At 41.7% G+C, this 26,060-nt stretch overlaps 1 protein-coding gene across 1 annotated transcript in view; it reads left to right on the plus strand.

The window, feature by feature from the left end:
- Positions 1-373: 373 nt before the first annotated feature.
- The window catches only part of ADARB2 (adenosine deaminase RNA specific B2 (inactive)), a 411,353-nt gene continuing 385,666 nt past the window's right edge, over positions 374-26,060 (plus strand). The window contains exon 1 of the mRNA XM_040352667.1: positions 374-405. The gene's annotated coding sequence lies outside the window, so the exon portion shown is untranslated. The remainder of the gene's footprint in view (positions 406-26,060) is intronic.

Here is a 26,060-nt window from a genome sequence, read left to right on the forward strand (position 1 = left end):
GTCCCGCAGTGAACCTGGAATACAGGCTTCCCTGCTGCCTCCTCTCTCCAACACGTATGAGAACGCTTTACAGCTGCTGGATGGCTCTACACTGCTCTCTACCACCATGCTGAGGATGGACACATGCCACCGATGAGGACTCCTGAGTTTATCATGTCTTTTAACACTCAACGATCTTGTAAGTGCTTTTAACCCTTTGTGCACTTTGTAAAATTTTGCATAGTGCACTTAGAGGAGTTTTTCTTTTCCTTTTTTGGGATAATTCTATGGCATACTCTTCTATACCCATCCATTATTTGTACAGTAAAGCAAATCGCTAATTCGATTTTTTGTGTTTTATACACTAAAACATTTAATTTTACTTTGCAGGGTACAGAAATGAAAATGGGAGCTGTACACAGAAGGGTAAGTTTCATACAAACACTTTTTTTTTCCCATTAACAAGTAAAAAATTAAATGTTAACATCCCAATATAATTTTCACACCGTAATAATTGTCTGCTCTTTTAAGACTATTTAAAAATCACACATTTTGTCATAAACTCATATATTTTATGCATAGTTAATGCTCTGTCATTTGCTGAAAGCATTTTCCTGTCTGGCTTTAAAGACTGGTTGTAGCATTGTAGCACATAGGGCCACTTTTATCAATAGTGTCCTCGGTTTTGCATGCATTGTCAGTGTAATAAGTGTAATAAGTGCACTGTATTGGAGAGTAAATAATCAGCATAATTAGCGTGTACATACCTTTCCTATCCTTTCCTATCACCCCAATCCACTGCCAGATTGCTCAGGGATTCCTGTGAAGTTGTTGGCTTGTTGACAGAGTTGGAACTCAATCAGATCTTAATCCAAGCACCCTGGGTCTCAGGCTTGCAACTTGCAGCTACTATCTCCTGCAGCATAGCTGAAAAGGCAAAAATCTGCTGTTCTATGTAACAGAAACACAGCCATTAGTTTCGGGCAGATGCTCCATGTACAAGAGAAGGGAAAAGGACACTGAAAAAAAAGAAAACGTGAGATTTAAAATAGAAAAGGAACACTTAGGTGCTCTTGGACACTTCTGTGTCTAGGAGTGCCCTGGGTCTTTTCACTGTACATGAGGCACCCAAGATTCCCTGGGTCTTTTCACTGTACATAGGTTCCCAAGATTCCCTGGGTCTTATCACTGTACATGAGGCACCCAAGATTCCCTGGGTCTTTTCACTGTACATGAGGCACCCAAGATTCCCTGGGTCTTTTCACTGTGCATGAGGCACCCAAGAATCCCTGGGTCTTTTTACTGCACATGAGGCACCCAAGATTCCCTGGGTCTTTTCACTGTACATAGGTTCCCAAGATTCCCTGGGTCTTATCACTGTACATGAGGCACCCAAGATTCCCTGGGTCTTTTCACTGTACATGAGGCACCCAAGATTCCCTGGGTCTTTTCACTGTGCATGAGGCACCCAAGAATCCCTGGGTCTTTTTACTGCACATGAGGCACCCAAGATTCCCTGGGTCTTTTCACTGTACATGAGGAACCCAAGATTCCCTGGGTCTTTTCATTGTACATGAGGCACCCAAGAATCCCTGGGTATTTTTTACTGCACATGAGGCACTCAAGATTCCCTGGGTCTTTATTACTGTACATTAGGCACCCAAGAGTCCCTGGGTCTTTTCACTGTACATGAATCACCTAAGAGTCCCTGGGTCTTTTCCACTATAAATGGGGCACCCAAGAATGCCTGGGTTATTTCACTGTCATGTGGCACCCAATAGTGCCCTGGGTCTTTTCACTGTATGTGGGGTACCGAAGAATGCCCTGGGTCTTTTCACTGTATGTGGGGTACCAAAGAATGCCCTGGATCTTTTCACTGTATGTGGGGCATCCAAGAGCACCTGGGTCTTTAGGAACCTAGCATAACAGTTGAAATGACAGTGCTTGAACCAACAGATTGGCCACTCAGACACTAAGCATTGCAACATAGGAGGCATTGTGAATGTCACATGTCCCTCTGTACCCAGCTGTACCAGATATTCCTCAATGGGCTTGTGGCAGGTCACAGTGGCCAAAAATGAAAGAACTGGGAATTCTGGCTCTTTCTTGTACCACCTATAAAGCAAACGTATTACTTTGCCAAGTACACAATGTACAGGTTCACTTTAATATACTTAATGGATTAGGTCTACTTGAGAAAATGCACTATAAGATGGCATTTCATTACAGTGTTTCTGTTAAAGCAAATGAAAATGTAAATGTTATTTTGTCATCTTTTGTCATGGCTAAAATTAAACTGAAAATTGGAAAATCAAAATTCTGTTCTAGAGCGAGCCTTTGGTACATTAGTAGAAAATGAATTAATCATGATTAATGTTATTACAATGAACACTCAATGAATTCATAATGACTGGGCACCTGTTTTAAAATGTGTTCATTTTTCTATGTCTTTCAAGTTGCTAATGACATTTATGTCTTGATTCCCAAAGGAATACACACAAGCAGAAATTCTGTGCATTAACATAACTTCAAAGTAAGGGGGAGGGTAAAATGTTTGTCTGAAGCAGAACAAATGTAATAATCTGTCCATAGGGTCATATTATCCGATGCAGAAAAAAAAATCAAAAAAATCAAAGCACATTTATTAGAATGGGTTTTGTTTTGTAAAAGACGTACAATAAGATGCCAATCTATCTTCTAAGAGTTTGAGATAAATTGTGCTTAAATTCCAAAACATCAAAAGTATAATATATATATATATATATATATATATATATATATATATATATATATATATGTATATATATATGTATATATATATTAGCAGTGAGCAGTGCAATACTCACCATCTTTTCCATGCCCCCCAGAAACTCACTGCTCTGAAGTACAGGTCCAGTCTTTTACCTAGTTGATTGACTCCCAGCATCAGTTTACTTATTGACCTGTGCATCATCAAGCCATCCTGGACTTCCAGGAGAATGCTGCAAAGAACAGCACTATTGTTACTGTGTAAGCCCTGTTCTCTACAGTATTTCAGATCCTCCATTCCAGGTGCAGGGAGCAGAAAATGGGGATTCTTGAGGTCATGTTACCAGTCAGGAATCACCAGGAAAAGTATAAGAATACACGTTTCTTAAAAAAAGAAGACGTGCTAGGGATTCTAAATATGGGGAGAGGGGGGGGGAATTGTGTTCCAAACATGAAGTTGACCTTTAGGCCAAAAGCCACAGCCAATCACTTCTGCCATCACTATGCCAGTCAACCCTGAAGCCAACAAACAGGTTTATAAAGAGGTTCTTCCGCCTTTTTGAAAAAAAAGTTCAAAGTCAACAGGTACAAATACTGTAGCTGCTGACCTCTAATAAAAGGACACTTACCTGTCCAAGGATTTGTCAGGCTGTGACTTCTTGCTTCACAGACAGCTTCCCACTGCTCATTGTGAGCCACGCTATGTGCTGTTAATGGTCCTGGGACCTGCGATGTGTCCCAGAAGGCTGCAGGCGAGGGGGTGGGAATGAACTGCTGGTGAAATTGCATAGGCAATCCAACCAGGAGTGGGTGTGGATACTTACCAAAACTAGGTACGCGCTCCCCCACAAAAAAATAAAAATGTCCAAATGTGTTAAAGAAAGGTGGGAGGAGGACATAAGTGGAACTTCCCTTTTAGGTTGAAGTATCACTTTAAGGCAAGGGTCTCAAACTGGTGGCCCTCCAGCTATTGTGAAACTACAAGTCCTATCATGCCTCTGCCTGTGGGAGTCATGCTTGTAACTGTCAAACCCTGTCAGACGACCAGAATTCCCGGCAGTAAAAAGTCCACTAGGAATCCCGGGGAAAAAAACGAGAACCTGCTCGGTAACTTTCCCCCTGTACACACCAGAGGTTTTCCCGTCGGGAAAACTGCAGTGAGAGCTTTGGCCGGGAATTCCGGCCGTGTGTATGCTTCACCGCAGGGAAACTGCTGGGAAAAAGACCGCCTGGCAGGCATGTTCTCATTTTTTCTGCCAGGATTCCCGGCGGTTTTCCTGTGGAGCATACACAGGGACAGTTTTCTCGGCCAAAAGCTGTCATGGAAGTTTTCCTGATGGAAAAACTGGTCGTGTGTATGAGGCATTAGCTTTGCATTGCCTCATGAGGCTTGTAGTTTTGAAACAACTGGAGGGCCACCAGTTTGAGACCTCTGCTTTAAGGTAAGCAGAGCACTTTACAAAAAAAAAATAACTGTTCAGGCAACAGGTGCACGATAGGGGAATTACAACAGCAACAGTTACCACTTAGCTAAACTTTTTAAAACTGACCTTGTACACTCTACAGTCAAAAGTTGTTTCTTCGCGTATGAATATTACATATATTATACTCTAAAACTGTGGTACACAATGTTCTGCATTTTTACAGGCCATTCAGTAAACAAAGATGCTAGCAACTACTGAGCTTGAACAAGCAAGTCAAGCCAAGGGCAGATGATTTGCCAAGGTTAAGACCACAATGTAAAACAGGCTCCAAAATCAGTATTAAAGTAGTATTTTTATCTTTGAATAGTATGTATACTTACATATAACTCACATTTTATAAAACTCTGTACTATATGTCAATGTTTTACATTGCATAAATAAATAACTAAAAAAAAAAAAGTAAAAAGTTGTGGGCATTTGAGAATCAGCCTGCTGCTCCCTTAGGGCAGTGTTTCTCAACTCCAGTCCTCGGGGCGCACCAACAGGTCATGTTTTCAGGATTTCCCTCAGATCAAACTGCTGTGGTAATTACTAAGGCAGTGAAACTGATAAAATCACCTGTGCACAATAATGGAAAGCCTGAAATCATGACCTGTTGGTGCGCCCCGAGGACTGGAGTTGAGAAACACTGCCTTAGGGAATGTGATGTATGTCTGTGTATTTGTGTGATGTATGTGCATTGAGGTTTTTCATATGTATTTCATGTTTTTCAGCATGTATATTTTATATTTGTAGCAAATTTCTATATAACTTCAGGCAATGTTTGTTCTGATGATTTGATATATATCATCAATGTCTAGCAAGCCACTGCGGTTTGTTGCAAGCATTGCAGGAACCCCCCGGAACATAATATTGCTCATTATAAAACGCAATAAATACAAGTAATTTGTCATCGAGCAGGCAACTGCAGGCACATTTGGACAGGACGACAGGTCATTTAGCAAGCAGCAAAATTCCACACAAAGTCACCAAACACATAACAAATTGCTTTCTGAATACAAAAATGTTCCTGCTTTAAGGTCTAAACTTATTTGCATGTCGCAAATTATTGAAAGGGTGACCTTGTGATTTAAACATGCAGAATACACAGGAAGCAGAATTAAGATCATCTGGACCATATTATTCTGGTAACTCAAGCCCTGAAGCCAATATTTATAGTAATTAGGAGTTATTCTGCTGAAGCTCGGGAATGGGTACACTTACCTATGACGCGCAATGAATGTAAATTGGGTAAGGAAGAACTGCAGACCTCATATTTGTACATTTAACATTGATACGGATATTTAAGACTGAATCCACCCCAAACCAGGGTTACATTTTTTGGGGGAGCTTCAGGTACTGCCATATCCATTGTGAGGGGGACTCACTAGGGTTGATTTACTAACAGAAAATAGACTGTCCACTTTGCAAGGGAGGTTTCACTTTGGGAGGGAAATTTCCCCTAGTGGTTTAGGTGAAACTGCTGATTTTCATCATCCAATCATGTGCAGGAAATAAATCAGTTTATTTTTTCAATTTTCCTCGCAAGTGATTAAGTGTTTTTGAGTTCAAATTGTACTTTCACCACAATTACTAAGCTCTGGGGACCGTTTTCATCGGACATGTTTGCCCGTGTGTACGAGGCCTTGGTGTAGCAATATGTTTACATTTATGAAGGTACAACATTTAGCAACTCACATGGTTGATGATTAAAACAGGCACATCTAAGTACAGTATGCAGGCCTCCGGGGTAAAGTTGTCCACATAGACCATCCTTTGCACCGCCATCGACGTCGTCCCTTCCATGCTGCACTGCACAAGCAGTTCAAGCCTTGCTTTCAGAACGCTCTACTGCAGGGTAGTCTTCCTGGTCACAATTGCAGACTGACAGCGGTGAGAGCCGGCAGTGGGGGGATGATCTATGTAGACAGCTTTACCCCGGATCCCTGCATTTTTAAGCCTCATACACATGATCAGATTTCCATCGGACAAATCCGTGGATTTTTGTCCGAAGGACATTGGCCGTCAACTTGTTCTTGAACTTGGACTACAGGAGAGTCACGCTCTCTACGTTGCAGATAGAGAAAGGATCTGTGTGTTAGTGGGTGTCCTGACTCTCCTGTAGTCCAAGGGAGGGGGTGAGCACGACACTCCACACCAGGGAGAAAGCCTTGCATTACTGTGTGGAGTTAAAGACAGAAAAACAGGAAGTGAGGAATTCTCAGAAGAAATAAGGACATTTAAAAGCAAAATGGAAGGATGAGGTAAGTGAAGGAGGACTGCACAAAGGTAAAGGAAGCTATTTAGGAAAAAAAAATTACCTTTACAACCCCTGGACATGTTATGGTTATGCAACCCATAATCTTTTCATATGGACTATAAACTGAAGGACTTATAAAAAAAAATGGTTAAGGAAAGAATCATTTGAGTTTCCATTATTTCTTATGGGGAAATTTGCCTTGATATACAAGTGCATTGGGTTACAAGCATGTTTCTGGAACAAATTATGTTCGCAATCCAAGGTTTTACTGTAATGGTTATCTTTGTCAACCCATAGAGGACAGTAATGCTTTTGTAAAACATTGCTGTCAGGGTGCAGTTTTTGGACCACAAGCACAACGTGGAAAAAACACTTGCAGAGTTATTGACAGTAGTGATCAGGACAAACGATCTGGCCAATGCCAGAATTTCCAGCTGGTCAGTCCAGGCCTGATAGAGCTTGAATGAAAGGTAACATCCTTTAGAAGTGGATATCATAACATCGAAATTCAGTCCTGATCCTACCTACCTGACATGCAGAAATGTGAGCTCATCTGTTTTTATTCACTTTGGTACCATGCTCCAAACCCTGCTGTGCAGGATAAAAATACCTTCTGTTTCCATCCCAGGTGCAAATTCCAACAACAGCCGGGTGAAGCGGTGCATGAGTCATTCTGACCAATCCACCTCTGCTAATTATAGATTCACCTGTTCTTATGTGATGCTTCCCTGTTCTGCTATGTCTGCTTAACGTTTTACTATATCAAGAGTTACTATGACAACTGGCATAAGATAATGTGAAATACAGGTAGTGTCAGTCCAACAAGTCACACTTATGGGGAGATTATATCATATAAGTAAAGGGACAAATCCACAAAAGGGATACGACAGCAGTTACGCCGTCGTATCCCTGTTCCTAACTATGGAACTGATCCACAGAATCAGTTTTCCATAGTTAGGCAGAAGATCCGGCATGTGTAAGGGACTTACACTGCCGGATCTTAGTATGCAAATTAGCACTTACGGAGATCCACAAAGCTTTTCAGCTTTGTTTTTTCTCCGTAAGTTTTAGTTTGCATACGCAAATTAGGGCTGCTTTTACAAGGTGTAAAGTTAGTACACCATGTAAAAGCAGACCTTTCTGTCCAGCGACGCGATTTTTTTTTAATTTTTAATTTTTTTTTTTCGCCGTATCTTTTTTTTTCCCGACGCAACTTTATTGACCCGTCGCAATCCACAAAGCTCGGCGTAACGTAATTTCGCGCTATGCACGTCGGGAAAATGACATCACGAGCATGCGCAGTACGGCCGGCGCGGGAGCGCGCCTAATTTAAATGGGAATCGCCCCCATGAAAATAGGAACGCCTTGCGCCGGCCGAATTTAAGTTACACAGCCCAAAATTTCTAGGTAAGTGCTTTGTGGATCGGGCACTTAGGTAGAAATTTTAAGGCAGTGTAACTTAAATGGAAAAAAATAAGTTACGCCGGATCTTTGTGGATTTGGCCCAAAGACTCCAGACTTAGGCTGCATTCATACTTGAGCGTTTTGTCGCCTGAAGCATGAAGCTCCAAAACGCTAGAGGGGAAAAAATACATTTAGCCAGATTCAGGTATAGTTACGCCGGCGTATCAGTAGATACGCAGTCGTAACTATGAATCCGCGCCATCCTACATTTAAGCGTATGCTCAAACTGAGATACGCTTAAATGTTGCTAAAATATTGGCTGTCTATTTACGCTGGCCGCTAGGGGCGTATACGCTGATTTATGCCTAGAATATGTAAATCAGCGAGATACGCCTATTCACGAACGTACGCTCGCCCGTCGCAGTAAAGATACGCCGTTTACGTAAGGCGTTTTCAGGTGTAAAGATAAACCACCAAAAAGATGGCGCAGCCAATGTTAAGTATGGACGTTGGAACCGCCGTCGAATTTCACGTCGTTTGCGTCGTTTGCGTAAGTCGATTCAGAATAGGGCTGGGCGTAGGTTACATTCACGTCGAAAGCATTGACTATTTGCGACGTGATTTGGAGCATGCGCACTGGGATACGACCGCGGATGGCGCATGCGCCGTTCGTTCAAAACATCATTTACGTGGGGTCATGCTTTATTTACATAAAACACGCCCACCTCTTCACAATTTGAATTAGGCGCGCTTACGCCGGCACATTTACGCTACGCCGCCATAACTTAGGACGCAAGTGCTTTGTGAATACAGCACTTGCCTCTCTAACTTGCGGCGGCGTACCGTAAATTACATACGCTACGCCCGCACAACTTTAAGCCGCCGTACGTGAATCTGGCCAATTATTCTCAATGGAGATGGTTCACATCTCCACTCCAAAACGCCTGAAGCCGAACGCCTGAAGCTCAAATTGCGCGAATCGGGCTGATTTGGGCGTTTTTGAACGTTTGTATTCCCATAGAAACTAATGGAAATGCTCGATTCAAGCGTCTAGCGCGACAACGAGCGTTTCTACGGGCGCTTTAATCTGTTCTGTGAAATAGAACATTTACCCAGGAAGAAGATAAAAAAATCTATAAACATAGCAACAAGTGATGAAAGAGATGATCATTTTTCCTATTGGCTAAAATAAAAAACGACAAAGTTCAAAAACGTCGGACAACGCTGTATGCAAACGCGCGAATACGTGTGAATACGCGCGACAAAACGTGCGACAAAACTCCGGAAAAAACGACCGAAAACGCTACACTCAGGTGTGCATGCAGCCTAAATTAAAAAGCAGGTTGGTGTTAGAAAATAGAGAAAAGAGGGCGCACCAGCCTTGTGCATTATCCTTAACCACTTGCCATCTGCCTCACGCACATACACGTTGGCAGAATGGCACGGGCAGACAAAGCAACGTACAGGTACGCCTAGCGCGCTCTGTGACCGTGGACTCGATGTCCGCCGGTGTCCCATGATCGTGTCACGGAGCTGCAGAACAGGAAGATACCTTTGTAAACAAGGCATTTCCCTATTCTGCCTAGTGACAGGACAGTGATCTACTGCTCCCTGTCATCGGGAGCAGTGATCAATGTCGTGTCACTGGAAGCCCAGCCCCCACACAGTTAGAATCACTCCCTGGGACACACTTAACCCCTTTATCGCCCCTACTGGTTAACCCCTTCCCTGCCAGTGTCATTTACACAGTAATCAGTGCATTTTTATAGCACTGATCGCTGTATAAATGACAATGGTCCCAAAAATAGTGTCAAAAGTGTCCGAAGTGTCCGCCGCAATATCGCAGTCAGGATTAAAATTTGCTGATCGCCGCCATTACTAGTAAAAAAAAAAAAAAAAAAATGCCATAAAACTATCCCCTATTTTGTAGACGCTATAACTTTTGCGCAACCCAATCAATAAACAATCAATTATTGCAAATTTGTTTACCAAAAATATGTAGAAGAATACATATCGGCCTAAATTGAGGATTTTTTTTTTTTTTTTATAGATTTTTGGGGGATATTTATTATAGCAAAAAGTAAAAAATATTGCTTTTTTTTTAAAACTGTCGCTCCATTTTTTGTTTAAATAAATGCAGAGGTGATAAAATACCACCAAAACAAAGCTCTATTTGTGGGGAAAAAAGGACATCAATGTTGTTTGGGTACAGCATCGCACGGCCGCGCAATTGTCAGCTAAAGCGACACAGTGCCGAAATGCAAAAAATGCTCTGGTCAAGAAGTGGGTACATTCTTCTGGGGCTGAAGTGGTTAAATGAGTTTATTTATCCACTTTCTGCCCACCATATAGCAGAATGATGGTGGCAAAGTGGTTGCGATATCCTGATCAGACGTCATATGACGTGATCAGGATAAAAGAGCCGACACATGCCAGCAGGGGCGCTCAGCGTGGCGATCGGAGGTGCGGTGTGTCAGTCTGACACACCGCAACTCCGATAATGGTATGAAGCCTCTGACAGAGGCTTCTTACCATGTGATCAGCTGGAAACAATCACAGCTGATCATCGCGTGAACCAGGAAGTGCTGGTAAGTGGCTTTCCTCGGTTCACGCTGACAGGGAGAGCCAATCAGCGGCTTTCCCTGTCTGGGGGGGGGGGGTCTGTGCTGATAATCAGCACATTGATTATCAGCACAACCCCCATCAAAAGGTGCCGAACACCTGCCAGCCTGTCCCCATAATAAACGTCCCAATCAGTGCCCCATCAGTAATGCCTGTCAGTGCCCCTTCAAAGTTCCAATTAGTGCCACTCAGTAATGCCTGTCTGTAGCTCCTCATCAGTGCTGCCTATCCAGTGCCACCTATTAGTTCCCACCAGTGCCGTCTATCGGTGCACATGAGGGCCGTCTATCAGTGCTGCCTATCAGTGCCTATCAGTTTTTGTATTTATTTTTTAATCGTCGGTCGATTTTTTTGTTTATAGCGCAAAAATTTAAAACTAAGTAAGTGATCTAATACCACCAAAAGAAATCTCTATTTGTGGGAAGAAATTATAAACATTTAGTTTGGGTATAGCGTTGCATGATCGCGCAATTGTCATTCAAAATGTGACCTCGCTGAAAGCTAAAAATTGTCCTTGGCAGGAAGGGGGGAAAGTGCCTGGTATTGAAGTGGGTAAAAAACACTTAAGACCCGGACCAAAATGCAGCTAAAGGACCTTGCCCCTTTTTGCGATTCGGCACTGCGTCGCTTTAACTGACAATTGCGCGGTCGTACGACATGGCTCCCAAACAAAATTGGCGTCCTTTTTTTCCCACAAATAGAGCTTTCTTTTGGTGGTATTTGATCACCTTTGCGTTTTTTTTTGCGCTATAAACAAAAATATAGCGACAATTTTGAAAAAAAATGCAATATTTTTTACTTTTTGTTATAATAAATATCCCCCAAAAATATATAAAAATTGTATTTTTTCCTCAGTTTAGGTCGATACGTATTCTTCTACCTATTTTTGGTAAAAAAAATCGCAATAAGCGTTTATCGGTTGGTTTGCGCAAAATGTATAGCGTTTACAAAATAGGGGATAGATTTATTGCATTTTTATAATTTTTTTTTTTTTACTACTAATGGCGGCAATCAGCGTTTTTTTTCGTAACTGCGACATTATGGCGGACACATCGGACAATTTTTACACATTTTTGGGACCATTGTCATTTTTACAGCAAAAAATGCATTTTAAATGCATTGTTTACTGTGGAAATGACAGTTGCAGTTTGGGAGTTAACCACAGGGGGCGCTGAAAGAGTTATGTTTCACCTAGTGTGTGTTTACAACTGTAGGGGGGTGTGGCTGTAGGAGTGAGGTCATCGATTGTGTCCCCCTATAAAAGGGATGACATGATCGATGCAGCCGCCACAGTGAAGAACGGGGAAGCCGTGTTTACATGCGGCTCTCCATGTTCTTCAGCTCCGGGGACCGATCGCGGGTCTCCAGCGGCGATCAAGTCCACGGGTCCCAGTCACAGAGCTTCGGACCGGGTCACGGGAGCGTGCCGTGGGCGTGCGCCTGCGACCCACAGCTGGGTACATGTACAGGACGTACCTGTACGTACATGTGCCCAGCCGTGCCATTCTGCTGACGTATATGTGCAGGAGGCGGTCCTTAAGTGGTTAAAAACTACTCACAAGCATGTGAAATAAACCGCAATGTAAAAGCCTTTCAAATGATGGCAATCGGTCTGATAACCACAGTCTCCAGACATCGAAAGAGAGGACCACTGCCTACTGACGCGTTTCAAAGGATTACCTTCTTCCTCAGAACCTAGCCTTGAAATTGTTCTATTGTTTTTTTTTTTTATTGCACTTATATTATTTTATATGTATAGAAAAATACTAATACATCATGACATTTTGTTGTCATAAAACTTTGTAAAGTAGTATATTACATTTTTTTGTAACCATGAGATAAATACTGTTCCAATATTTTGTCATTTTTGATAGGCTGCATGGGAATGTTATTAGTCATCAAGTACTCCGCATTTCTATTCATTAAATATTTGTACCTAGAAATCTGGGACAAAACTGATGTTGAATTAGAACAAGATTCATCACAAAATATAAAGTCCCACTGAAACCATTATTTTTAAGTAGATCAACCTGGTGCTTTGTGACAAATAGTTCTCTCCGTGTAACCCGAGACCTTAATAGCTCCAAGTGTCAACTCCCTGGAGAAAAATTGCATATTACAGAGAAGTGCAATTAATTTGAGCCGAGTTGTGAAGATTACTTTTTATATCATTACCATCATTAAGATTTTGTTATTTGAGGGATACATTAGGCAGGAATTAAAAGGGCTTCATGTGTGAAAACTGCTTACTTGGATTTCGAAAGTTGCTCAAGAGAATGAGAGCTGATATGTGTCTGCTGTCTCCTCCATTGTAAAAAATGATGTCCAAGGCTTCTCCGCTAATGTTGGACTGCAATAAGCACCACGGTCATAGCTAAGCATCTTTAACCACATCAATACTGGGCACCTTCGCCCCCTTCCTTCCCAGACCAATTTTCAGCGCTCTCGCACTTTCAATGACAATTGCGCGGTCATGCTACACTGTACCCAAATGAATTTTTTTTCATTTTGTTTATACAAATGGAGCTTTCTTTTGGTGGTATTAATTCATGACTCCATTTTTTTTTTTTTGCGATATAAGCGAAAAAAGAGCGGAAATTTGAAAAAAAAATAATATTTTCGTCTTTCTATTTTTAAAAAAATTCAATAAAATCTAATTTTGTCATAAATTTAAGCCAAAATGTATTCTACTACATGTTTTTGGTAAAAAAAAATCCATTAAGTGTATAATAATTGGTTCACGGACATATGTGTGCAAATGATCATGTACAGATGTGCGCAGGTGATCACGGACATATGTGTGCAAATGATCATTGGGACTTTACTGTTACATATGTGGGGGGCAGGTGTTTTTACTATGTGGGGACATGTGTAGGGACATGTGTGGGGACATGTTTGTTTACTTTCTGTGTTTTACACTGTGTGGGACACTAGACTGGTGATCCGTGAGTAAAAAGCTGAAAAAAAACAGCTCATACTCACTGATCACCAGCCAGCTGCAGCGATCAACCCTCCTTTCCTCACGACGACTTCTGTGTGAGGAGATCACCTAGCAACCACCTCTCTGTTTACATCACATGACGGCTGTGATTGGACACGGCCAACATGTGATCAGGAGGGCCAATCGCAGAGCCCTCCTGCCGATCTGAGATGTGCCATGTCCGTGTGACACAAGTGCATCGGGATAGCTCCGTTGTGTGGGGACATGCGCGCGATCCCCCTCCTTTTGAGGGACGTTCCTGAACGTCCATTCAGAAGGAGAGAGCACCCACCCGGGCGTTTATGTGCAGTGGCTGGGTGGGAGGTAGTTAACCACTTCAGCTCTGAAAGTTTTACCACCCCCCTTCTTTTGGGATACGGCACTGCGATACTTTAACTGACAATTGCGCGGTCGTGCAACACTGTACCCAAATAAAATATATGTCCTTTTTTTCCCACAAATGGAGCCTTCTTTTGGTGTTTTATTTTTAGTGCTATAAACAAAAAAAGACTGACAATTAAAAAAAAAATAAACATAATTTATTTACCTTCTGCTATAAAAACATATGAAAAAAATCAAAGTTTCTTCATCAATTTAGGTCAATATGCATTCTGCTAAATATTTTTGGTAAAACAAATCCAAATAAGAGTATATTTATTGGTTTGCGCAAAAGTTATAGTGTGTACAAATTATGGGATATATTTATGGAATTTTTATTTATTTTTATTTTTTTACTGGTAATGGCAGCAATCAGTAACTTATAGTGGGACTGCGGACAAATCTGGCACTAACTGATACTTTTGACACATTTTGGGGACCAGTGACACTAATACTGTGATCAGTGCTAAAAAAATATGCACGGTTACTGTACCAATAACACTGGCTGGGAAGGGATTAACATTAGGAGCGATCAAAGGGTTAACTGTTAGCCTAGCCTGTGTTTGTCCACTGTGGAGGAGGTACTTTTACTAAGTGAAGGCATGGATCCATGTCCCTTTGCAGGAACATAGGATCCATGCCTTCTGTACTGACAAAATGGCAATCTGCCTTGTTTACATAGGCAGACTGCTCTTCTGTCTGTGTAATGAATGATTGGCATGGGCTGGTGGACATCGAGTCCACTGTACCCGTTAATCGGCTCTCATTGTACATAATCACAGCGGGAGCCAGCCGCCGGTGGCGTGCAATTATGTTCGCTACCCAGACGTGTCAGATGATGTATATATAAGTGATCCGGTGCACATATGCCACCCTGTAGTAGTGAAACTGCTATAGAGAGGTTGGAAAGCCCTGATACATCCCTTGAAATAATCCCTTGAAATCCCTTGAAATAAAAAAATACCTGTTAAACCAATAGTTAAAATCTCATGTAAGCTTTAAACTGGATCTAAATCCTGCTATCCGTATCCACCAAGGATGGTGCCATCTGGATCTCTATGTGCTGCACATGTGATCAGCTGTGGCACTAGCCATTTGAAAAAGCTGACATAAGCATGCTGGCAACTGTAGCAATTATCAATAGGGGAATGTCTGGTTTAATGGTAGTCAGAATGTAAATTAAAATACTGCAGAAAACCTCACTGGTGTCTTTGAATAAGGACAGAAAAACATTTATTGACATTTCTAACATGACCATTCTTTTTGGGAAAAAGCATAAAGTATACCTTTTGAATAGAGTGGAGAGGGATTAGAACACCTATTTGTCCTATTTATCATTATCATTGAAAGTAAAAGTAAAAGAAATCCCAAATGTTGGATTGACTTCAGAACAGTAATAGAGGAGAAATCTTGTAATGGGGACACTAGTTCTGGTGACCCTGGTGGCATACTGGGATTCCCTCTCTTGGGAATTTACGCCCCCTTCCTGTTTTGGTTCAGGGACAGGAAAGGAAATTCTCCCCTATGGGACACAGATAGCAGACTGACAGGGATTATAACCCTCCTTTACTCTATTCAAAATGGGTTTAGTAAAATAATACATGGTAATCCTGTCATGATAGCCCTAGTTGAAGAACTTCATATTTTTTGTCACAATGCTCTGCCCTGTCTCCCAAATTCCTTCCTGTGTTGTCACCTTTTAAAGTGGAGGCTTCAAGTGGCTATCCCTATGCCCATTGCAGAGGCATAGCTCCCAACTGTCCCTGTTTTTGAAGCTTAAAAAAAACAACAACATTGAAATTTCGATGCATCTGGCGCCCTGCATGTTGACTTGGGGCTGGGCGCATGGGTTAGGGGGCGCTAATGGGCGCTAATGGAGCAGCCGCCACTGGTCCCTAGTAGTTTCTAATCTGTCATGCAACCAAACCTCTAACTACCAGAAGTGGCCATTGGTTGCCTAACCCTGCTCTAGCCTATGCTGGTTATTGAGCCAAAAGCTAAAACTAGTTATAGAATCCTAGACTAGAAGGGACAGTGTTAGCTAGAATAACAGGAGTTGAAAACTACATTGCAATGAACAGGTGCACCTGCTAATATACAGCAAGGTCACCACTACTTAGGCCGCGTACACACGACCGAGAAACTCGACGGGCGAAACACATCGTTTTCCCCGTCGAATTCCTTGTTCGGCTGTCAAAAAACTCGTCGAGCCAAATGTTCCCATTGCCCAACAAGGAAATAGAGAACATGCTCTCTTTTTGGCTCGACGAGTTTCCTGGCGGGTTTCTCGGCAAAAAGTGTACACACGACCGGTTTTCTCGGCAGAATACGTCTCCCATAGAGTTTCTTGCTGAATTCTGCCGAGAAAACCGGTCGTGTGTACGCGGCCATACAAGCAGTATAACACACCTAGCCATCTGGCACAGAGCATGTTGGATAATAACAACAGGACATGGGGGATTATTTACTAAAGGCAAATCCACTTTGCACTACAAGTGCAAACTACAAGTGGAAAGTGCACTTGAAATTGCATTGAAAGTGCACTTGGAAGTGCAGTTGCTGTAAATCTGAGGGTGATATTCAAGGAAAATTAAAACCAGCATTTTACCTGGCACATGATTGGATAATAAAATCAGCAGAGCTTCCCCTCATTTCAGATCTACCCCTCAGATCTACAGCGACTGCACTTCCAAGTGCACGTTCAGTGCAATTTCAAGTGCACTTTGCACTTGTAGTGCAAAGTGGATTTGCCTTTTCGTAAATAACCCCCATAGACTTCCCTGTCACTAGACTTCAGAAATACACTCAAGAAGCTATAGGCAGCTGCATTTAAACTATTTTACTATAGAAATACATGCCTAATAGTCTCTGCTTCTAATCTGGGTGAAAATACAGCAGCCGTAGCAGCTCCTGTGTCTCCCTCTTCACTTCCTCCTTCTGGGGTATTCCAAAACCCCTCCTTGAAACAGAAAGTGTTAATATGTAATTATACATATGATATTAGCAGCTAACAGCAGAGGGCAGAAGATCTCTACACATGCACTGACACATGTCAATGTGCATCAAAATTTGTGTCAATGCACAAAGGAAAAGTACGTGCCTAACACTACAAAAAAAATACATCTCTACACATGCACAACAATCTAAATAGACCCTGAAAGTTTTCTGTAGAATTACATTCACTGAATAATTTGTGCAGCCCTTTGTCAAGAAAGGCCCTTTATCAAGAAAGTTGACCACCACTGCTGTAGACAGATCTGGAAAAACATGTCAATCTAAAATTTTCAATTGCAGGTCAGTGTTCCGTTGGAATGACTATATCATCTACTGTACATTCAGCCTTCCTATTTTCCTTTCTTCCCATCAGAAAAGCTTGTTCTGGGTTCGCAAGCAGTGAAAAGCACAGAAGCCTCTACTGTTCAGATTAAATCCGAACTGTCTGTTAAACCTCTAATTATCATCTTGCCTTGTGGGTAAAATGGTACCGTTCAATTATTGTTTTTTGTTCGCCTGTCAGCTGCAAAAAAAAAACATATTAATTATCACTGCTTTTCAAACCAGCAAAATGAGCCACAATCCTGCAAATTGCTTTCTAAATGCAGTCAGAATACCTTTTCTGCTGAAAACCAGAACCTCCGAATACTAAAGCCGATGGAAATCATATTTAATGTGCTCATTTCAATTATTTATTTTAGTTTAATTCAACTTTGCGGAAATCTCCATTGTTTGTGTTCAGTGTTTACTTATAACATATTGATTAAACAACACTGGCCACATTATTTCTCAATGTGCTGACAGATGAAACATGGCGCTATGAATGATTGAATGATGTCCATCTGATCCCAGCTGGTAGCCTTGTACCTGGGCTACTTACTGAATGGCAGATATGCCTACATGCTCCTTTATGCCACCCAGCAGTCCAATCCATGTTTTTTTTTCCTTATTTCTCCCATACTGTGCTGGACAATAGAAATGTGCATGACGAAAAAATGTGTTTTGTTTCGTTTTAATTCGTTAATCTAGTTATTTTGTTTAGTTCAATTCGGTTGATTTGTTCAATTCATATTCGGAATTCGTATTTGGAATTTGTATTTAGAATTTTCAAATTTTCTTTGAATTTACAGATTTTTTCAATTCAAATCGATACATTTTCGAATTGCTCGAAATTAAAATGTTTTATTATACAATATAGAAAAGCCGCGCCCAAAATTAAAAAAAAATATTTTTGGAACATTAAAAAAGTCTATAATATTCAACAGATGAGAGGAGTAATGAATCCCGAGCAGCATCAGACAAATACTTCAGGTGAAATTAAGACAATTCCATCACTAGTCCAGGAATGTATTGACCACATTCCTGGACTAGTGATGGAATTGTCTTAATTTGGACCGCTTAATTGCCGCTGCTCTGCTGACGGGTTGTGTTTGCGTCTTAAACCGCAATCACTCACCATTTACCACTGAGGCTGTGATCTGGTTGGTGATAACGGAGTGTCCTAGTCAAGTGTCCAGGGGATTGAAAGGCCGTGGCTGGGCTATAGCCAATCGCATCAAAGGCTTGCCATCTGGTAAGCTGCTATATGTCTCTGGTGGTGGGATAACACAGACTGCATGCATGTCACCTGGTGCATTGAAAATTTGACCAGCTATTGTCCTAACATGCAAACCAGCCTTGGATCTTTCACCTGAAGTATTTGTCTGATGCTGCTCGGGATTCATTACTCCTCTCATCTGTTGAATATTATAGACTTTTTTAATGTTACAAAAATATTTTTTTTAATTTTGGGCGCGGCTTTTCTATATTGTATATTTTTTTCTGTTATCACACGTTAGCTGCTGCTTGAGGACTGTGTTGTGGCAGCGCGGTTTTCCTGTTTCCATAAAATGTTTTATTGTTTTCGATTTGAATTCGTCAAAGTGAACAAACAAAAGAAAAATCTTCATCAAATGATTACAATGAATCTTTAAATTACCTTTGGTTTAACAAAAACAGCATTATTTCAAAATGGTACCCCAATGACACACACAGTCTTTGATTTCAGCAATATGTGTAGTTATAATTCGACTGGAGTTCAATGTAAAATTTGATTAGCTTTTCAGTCCGAATTTCCGAAATTCTGACTAATTTTGTTACGTTACTCGGAATATTCGGTAAAATTTGTTTATATTGTAATCCGAAACTCAGAATAAAGAAAAATTTGTCGGAATATTATTTTGGAATGAAATTACCCGCACAGACAACCCAAGGAGAGAGAAGAACAAGGAAGGACTGTGATTGGCTGCCTGTGGACAGTGTAGTTTCAGATAGATAGGACCAAACCTCTTTCTAAAATTTGGTGTTTACAAGCTAAAAATTGTTTTTTTTTGCTAGAAAATTACTTAAAACCCCCAAACATTATATATATATTTTCTAACACCCTGGAGAATAAAATGGCAGTCGTTGCAATTCTTTTTGTCACACCGTATTTCACATTTTTTAATTAAATAATAAGACAACAGTAAAGTTAGCCCAATTTTTTTTATAAATTGTGAAATATGATGTTATGCTGAGTAAATTGATACCCAACATGTCACGCTTCAAAGTTGCACCCGCTCATGGAATGACGACAAACTTTTATCTCTGTTGGCGAAATTTAAAAAATTCTACAGGTTGCATGTTTTGAGTTACAGAGGAGTTCTTGGGCTAGAATAATTTATCTCGCTCTAATGATTATGGTGATACCTCACATGTGTGGATTGAACACCATTTTCATATGCGGGCGCTACTCAGGTATGCATTCGCTTCTGCACGCGACATAAAACGACAGCGGGCAGCCTGGAAATGGTTAACCACTTGCCGACCGCAATATGTATATATACATTGCGGTCTGCAAGTGGTTTACCAGGATGAAGTTATCAGCCATAATCCCAGTACAGTTTTTTTTTCTGCAGATGGCCGGCTTTTTCAGGAAACCGGTTCAAGTAGCTCATGAGCCGCTGAAATGGTTTCTAAAGCGGTGAGAGGGGACTCCCCCCCCCCCTCACCAGTGCTTCTCAGCCTGCTGTTTCCTTTTGTTAGCCCGAGAAACGATCTGGATGCTCCCATAGGTGATCAAAGACTTAACAGCCTTGCAGGACCAGAGCGACGTCATGACTGGTCTAGGCTGGAAGATTTTTTTTTATTTTTTTATGAAAGTTTAAAAACATTTTTTTTTATCTTTTGCTCTTAAAGGCAAAGAACAGATCTGAGATCTTTTTGACCCCAGATCTTTTCATAAAGAGGACCTGTCATCCTTATTTCTGTTACAAGGAATGTTTACATTCCGTTGTAATAAAAAAATAAAAGTGATCAAAAAAAATAATAAATAAAGGGTCAGTGTAAAAATACAAAGTAAAAAAAATAAATTTTTTTTTTTTAATCACCCCCATCCTTCCACAAGCAAGATAGCCAATGAGAAGAGAGCGGGGGGGGGGGGTGAGTAGCTCAAAAGCAAGCCTGAGTTCCCCAATAGCAAGAGGTTTGCAATTGGGGGCACTGGCAGGGGACGAAAAAAGATACTTACCTGCGTTGTGCAAAACCCTTGCACAAAGCAGGTATGTATAACATATTTTTTTAATTTAAAAAAAAAGTTCTTCCTTTTAGAATCTCTCAAAAGAAGAGATATAATGTAGACACCACATCTAAGAGCTGGTAAGATGCAATACTATCAGTTTTTGTTTGGCTTAGATACACTTTAATTTACTTGCATTGTTATAAAAAGAAGAATGCGGATAATCATTGACCCTGCCCTATTTTTCACTCTGCATTTACAGTGTCCTATTAGCCATATTGTAAGGACATCAATTCTTCAGGGACCTTGAAACGCAATGTAAACAACCGCCAGCAGCAAGGCATTGCCCTTTAGCAGTTTAGTGGCACGGACAGGTTTAAATTGCTCTTTAAATAAGCCAAGTGGTTATTTTAAAATATGTAGTGCGTTGTGACCTGTCCTTACATACTGACAGATGATATTGTAACGTATATTGACTAGAAGGAGACCATAAGGGTCAGGAGCAAGTACTCCTGGTGAAGCCAGCCATTGAAGAGGCAGTCACAGCTCATTAGCAGGCTTGCAGGTAGTGGCATTTTAGATTTGTTCTGGGCCTCTTGTAAAGGTTCCTTGACAGCTTGAGTTATGTTGACAGCCTCTCCTCAAAGGGAAAGAGGGTGTCATTCAGCATGCAGTAGAGATGAAGCATGTTTTTCACTGTCACCTTCCACATTGGATAAATGGATGGCCTAGAATCTTGCCATCAGCGACATTGCCTTCTGGGGAAAAAATGGAAGACTCGAGTTTGATGTTGTAAATCACCGTAATTTGTTACAATTTCCAAAGACAAATATGACAGGGTGGAATTACTTTTCAGAGCTGAGACAGTCATTTTCAGAAGCTATAAAGTGCCAGTATAAATCTAAGGATGAGATCTATCTAATCGGAGGAAACGGCACAATATCATCTTAGTATTTTGTGTTTACAAAGACAACTACTTATGCGTCTGTAATGCAATGATAAGTTAATATGTATTACAGACAAATAAAAGCTCCAATGACAGAGGAATGTTACCAGCTATTAGCGTGACTGCGATGCCTGATTGCCAACTTTGCTGACGTGATTTTTAGGAATGTGTTTCATTTAAAGAGACACTGTAGGTAAAAAATAGAGATATTGAAATATAATGACCATTGTCTACATGTAAAATATTTCCAAAAGAAGCAGTACCGGGACAAGGTCATCCAGCGCCCAGGGCAAAGATGCCAAACTGAGCCCCCCTTTACTTAGGGATAGGGTTAGCAGTGATGTTACTGTCACTACTGTCATTTTTCTAACAGAAGCAACTGGCACAGGGTGCCCCCATTCCTGCAATAAACCATTGCACCCAGGGCAGCTGCCAATCCTGCCTGCCCCTTGACCCCACCCTGATATGATGCCATTTCTGGTTTTGTTAGTGTTCCCTGTGCAATATTACTGCTTTACTCTAAAGTCTGAGATTACTGTCCAATATTACTGCTTTACTCTAAAGTCTGAGACTACTGTCCTTTAAGATACAGCATGATGTCTGTAAGGAGTTTTATCTATTCCTCTTGACATACACTATATTGTCAAAAGTATTGGGATGCCTGCCTTAACATGCATATGGACTTTAATGGCATCCCAGTCTTAGTCCGTAGGGTTCAATATTGAGTTGGCCCACCCTTTGCATCTATAACAGCTTCAATTTTTCTGGGAAGGCTGCCCAAAAGGTTTAGGAGTGTGTCTATGGGAATGTTTGAGCATTCTTCCAAAAGTGTATTTGTGTGAGGTAAGGTAGTGATTTTGGACGTGAAGCCCTGGCTCGCAGTCTCCGCTCCAATTCATCTCAAAGATGTTCAATCGGGTTGAGGTCAGGACTGTGTGCAGGTCAGTCAAGTTCCTCCACCTCAAACTGGCTCATCCATGTCTTTATGGACCTTGCTTTGGGCACTGGTGCACAGTCATGTTGAAATAGTAAGGGACCATCCCCATCCCACAAAGTTGACAGCATGACATTGACCAAAATGTCAGCTATCAATTGCACATTGTGAATGGTACCGCAGGCTTCTGAGACCTGTGATGTGTCCCAGAAGGCTGCAGGGGAAGGAGGGGGCAAAAACTTCCCTTTGGATCACCGCTGCAATCCAGATGGAAGTGGAGGATTGGGTACCTGTCAAGATCACGTCCCTCCGCCCCCCCCCCCAAAAAAAGAAATGAATTGCTGCTGAATGTAGAGGAGAAGGGAGGAGGAAGAGCAAAACTTCCATATTGGGTGAAGTTCTGCTTTAACCCACGATCAAAATGCATTTCACATGCCATTTCTGGCTTTTAGGTTTCCTCACAAGGGGAAAAGAATGCTATAAAACCTTCAGAAATGCACCTATAACATATTGGGGGTTATTTACGAAAGACAAATCCACTTTGCATTACAAGTGCAAACTAGAAGTGCAAAGTGCACTTGGAAGTGCATCCGTTGTAAATCTGAGGGGTAGATCTGAAATAAGGGAAAGCTCTGCTGATTTCATTATCCAATCATGTGCAAGCTAAAATGCTGTTTTTTATTTTCCTTGCATGTCCCCCTCGGATCTACAGTGACTGAACTTCCAAGTGCACTTTCAGTGCAATTTCAAGTGCACTTTGCACTTGTAGAGCAAAGTGGATTTGCCTTTCGTAATTGACCCCCCTTGTTTCTGACACACTTAGTGCAGATTTTTGAAGTGTTGCAATTGAATTTGATGGAGGCGGCAGGTTGCAGTGAAGCCTGGAGAACTCAACATGCTCTAAAATTCTTGATATAACACAAAGCGGCTCCAACAGGCAGGTGTATATTGTCTTGTCTAACTGCCATTGTTTTAAATACCAAACAGGCAGTATGGCAGTGTTTAAAACTTGTTTTTTGCTGCATCTCTAAGCCCATGTGAAAGTGACCATCATTTTGTCCACTTTTCAGTGCACTGATCTGGCCCCTTATCGTGGTACTCTAGTTGCCTTCCGAACTCCTTTTCTTGCCCAAAGTTCTTCGAGGTGATTCTCCAATCTTTACCCTAAGGCCTCGTACACACGACAGAGTTTCTCGGCAGAATTCACCGAGAAACTCGGTCAAACCCGGATTCTGCCGAGAAACTCTGTCGTCTGTACACTTTTGGCCCGATGGAGCCGCCGAGGAACTCGTCGAGAAAATAGAGAACATGTTCTCTATTTTCTCGTTGTTCTATGGGAGAAGGCGGCCCGCCGAGCTCCTCGGCGGCTTCATCCCTGAACTCACCGAGGAACTCGACGTGTTTGGCACGTCGAGTTCCTCGGCCGTGTGTACGGGGCCTTACACTGCTCACAGGGGCCAAAATAGGTCTTGATGGACAGATAGTGTTGGCATTCTATTTATCAATAGGTAAGTGTTTTCACAAACAAAAGCTTATTGAGGTGCCATGATCCTCAGAGAAAGATATACTAAATTAAAATTTTAAACAGAACTTAGCTTCGAAAAGAAATTGTATTGCAGAAGAAACATATTGGGGGGGAATTCATGAAGGATTTCATAGACATGGTTTAGAATTCCATCGGGACGCAGTTTTGAAAGTGTCAGTGCTTGCACCCGATTCATGTACCTGTCACAGTCAGGAACATGAAACTGTCTTTGTCTACACTGAAGAAGAAGGGTCCATACTGGGTATTGAGGTGGATGGACCCTGATGAAAACTGAGAGACTAGTTCCCCATCAGGATCAACAGGCACTGTTCAGTCCAAAAAAAGCTTTCCAATCCACTCAATGCTGTGCGGTGTAAATTGAAAGTAAAGCAGACCTTATGGGGAACTAGTCTCTCAGTTTCCCATCAGGCTTCACCCATGCAGTGGGCATTGCTCATATTTTGGTAATCACATCACCTGTATCCCGAATTTTAGTTTAGCTTGTGGCCAGGGAATCTCCCTGCTAACAGCTAGTTGAGACTGTTAATACAGCACTGTACAGAAGACTGTAACATACATGACAGCTTCCCAGCACAATCACTTCCTTCTCTACATACTGGCATACCTTCATACACCAGCTCAGAGTTGGTCTTAATAACCTCTAGTTTCCTAATCTGAGAACTGGTGGGAATTATTAAAAATGTATCGCTGCCATAGCGATATATTCTTTTTAAGCCTCGTACACACGATCAGACTTCCATATGACTTTTCCGCAGATTTTGGTCCGAATGGGCGTTGGGTGTGAACTTGCTCTGCATACACAGGGCAGAACTTTTTCAGCCAACATTCACCAAATCATGTGTTTTTTCAGCTCTTTACCGCCACCCTTTAGGCAACTTCTGCTAATGTTGTCTGATCTTTAGCATTGGTTCTGAGCATGCGTGTTTGTACTTTGGACTTTAGTCCGATGGACTTGTGTACACACGATCATATTATCCTCAATCAGACATTTGTTGCCGGAAAGTTTGAGAGCATTCACAGCGAATACTTGTCCAATGAAAAACCGAAAACAATTGTCCGATGGAGCATACAGACGGTCGGATTGTCCGATAAAACACGTCCGTCGGACAATTGTTATCAAAAAGTCTGATCGTGTGTATGGGCCTTTAAGAACGGTTGTAGTAAGAACTGCCTGAACTTTCCACACATGTCAGTTTGTTACCAACCCTGGCACAATGTTTGCCTAAACTAGGCGCATCTCGCTCTTATGGCAAGAAATTCCATTAGGGCCGTTTTGAATTCCCCCAACTATGTCTCTTCTGCATAAAAGGCTTCTTATCTTATTCCTTGCAAGATGCTTTAAAATATGTGCTAAGCTGCACACATTCTCAGTACCCACCTGTGCCAAGATGAATGGGCTCCCATGTGCATATGCAGTGAAGAGGGGATACACTCCTATTTTATGGATCCTTCACTCCACCGGCAGGTGGCGCTCCCCTATGTTTTGGCAGTGGACTGTCCCTTGGCGTCTTCACATCCAGGGCAGAGCTATGAACCCTGAATTAGTCTTGATAATGTCATGACCTGAGACCACTGGAGCATTATGGAGAAGACACTATAGGGAGTGGTGGAATAAAGGATCGAGTGAGTTCTTCATTTCTATGTCACCTAGACTTAAGGACCGGCCCACTGCAAGGGACCATTTTTAAAGCCCATCTCTGGGCAGGAAAAAAGTTCTCCAATGCAATGGGGCTGCACAGGTTATCTGCTCGTTTTTGCCTAGGGGAGAGGAAAAGGGAAACTTACTTATCTAATGCTCCGATCCTCCCAGCACAAGACCGGCCCAGCACCCCCGCGCTCCAGCAGTCTTGAGCTTGTAGACGTCATGAAGCCCAGAGCAGGCTCCATAGACCAGGAACAGCCTTTTCCTCCAGAGTTGGGCTTTAGGTATCCTGGAATTGGACTTTAAAGGAAGCTTGCACTGAGAGACATAATGGGGCTGCAATGTTAAAACTCCCTTTGAAGATGCTAGCTTCATGTGCAGTTCACCCGTGCAGTGTGGGCACAAGCCCACTACATGGGATTTTTTTATTTCTCCAGAGTTGGGCTTTAAGTATCATGGCATTGAGCTTTAAAGGAAGCATGCACTGAGAGACATAATGGGGCTGCAATGTTAAAACTCCCTTTGAAGATGCTAGCTTCATGTGGCAAGTGAAATCAGAATAAGTCAGAATTCCTGATTTGTGTTTTGTGTCAGTGAAAATACTGAAGACTTTGGGTCAACAGCACTTG

The sequence above is a fragment of the Rana temporaria genome, chromosome 5 (assembly GCF_905171775.1).
Source record: "Rana temporaria chromosome 5, aRanTem1.1, whole genome shotgun sequence".
Classification (NCBI taxonomy): Eukaryota; Metazoa; Chordata; class Amphibia; order Anura; family Ranidae; genus Rana; species Rana temporaria.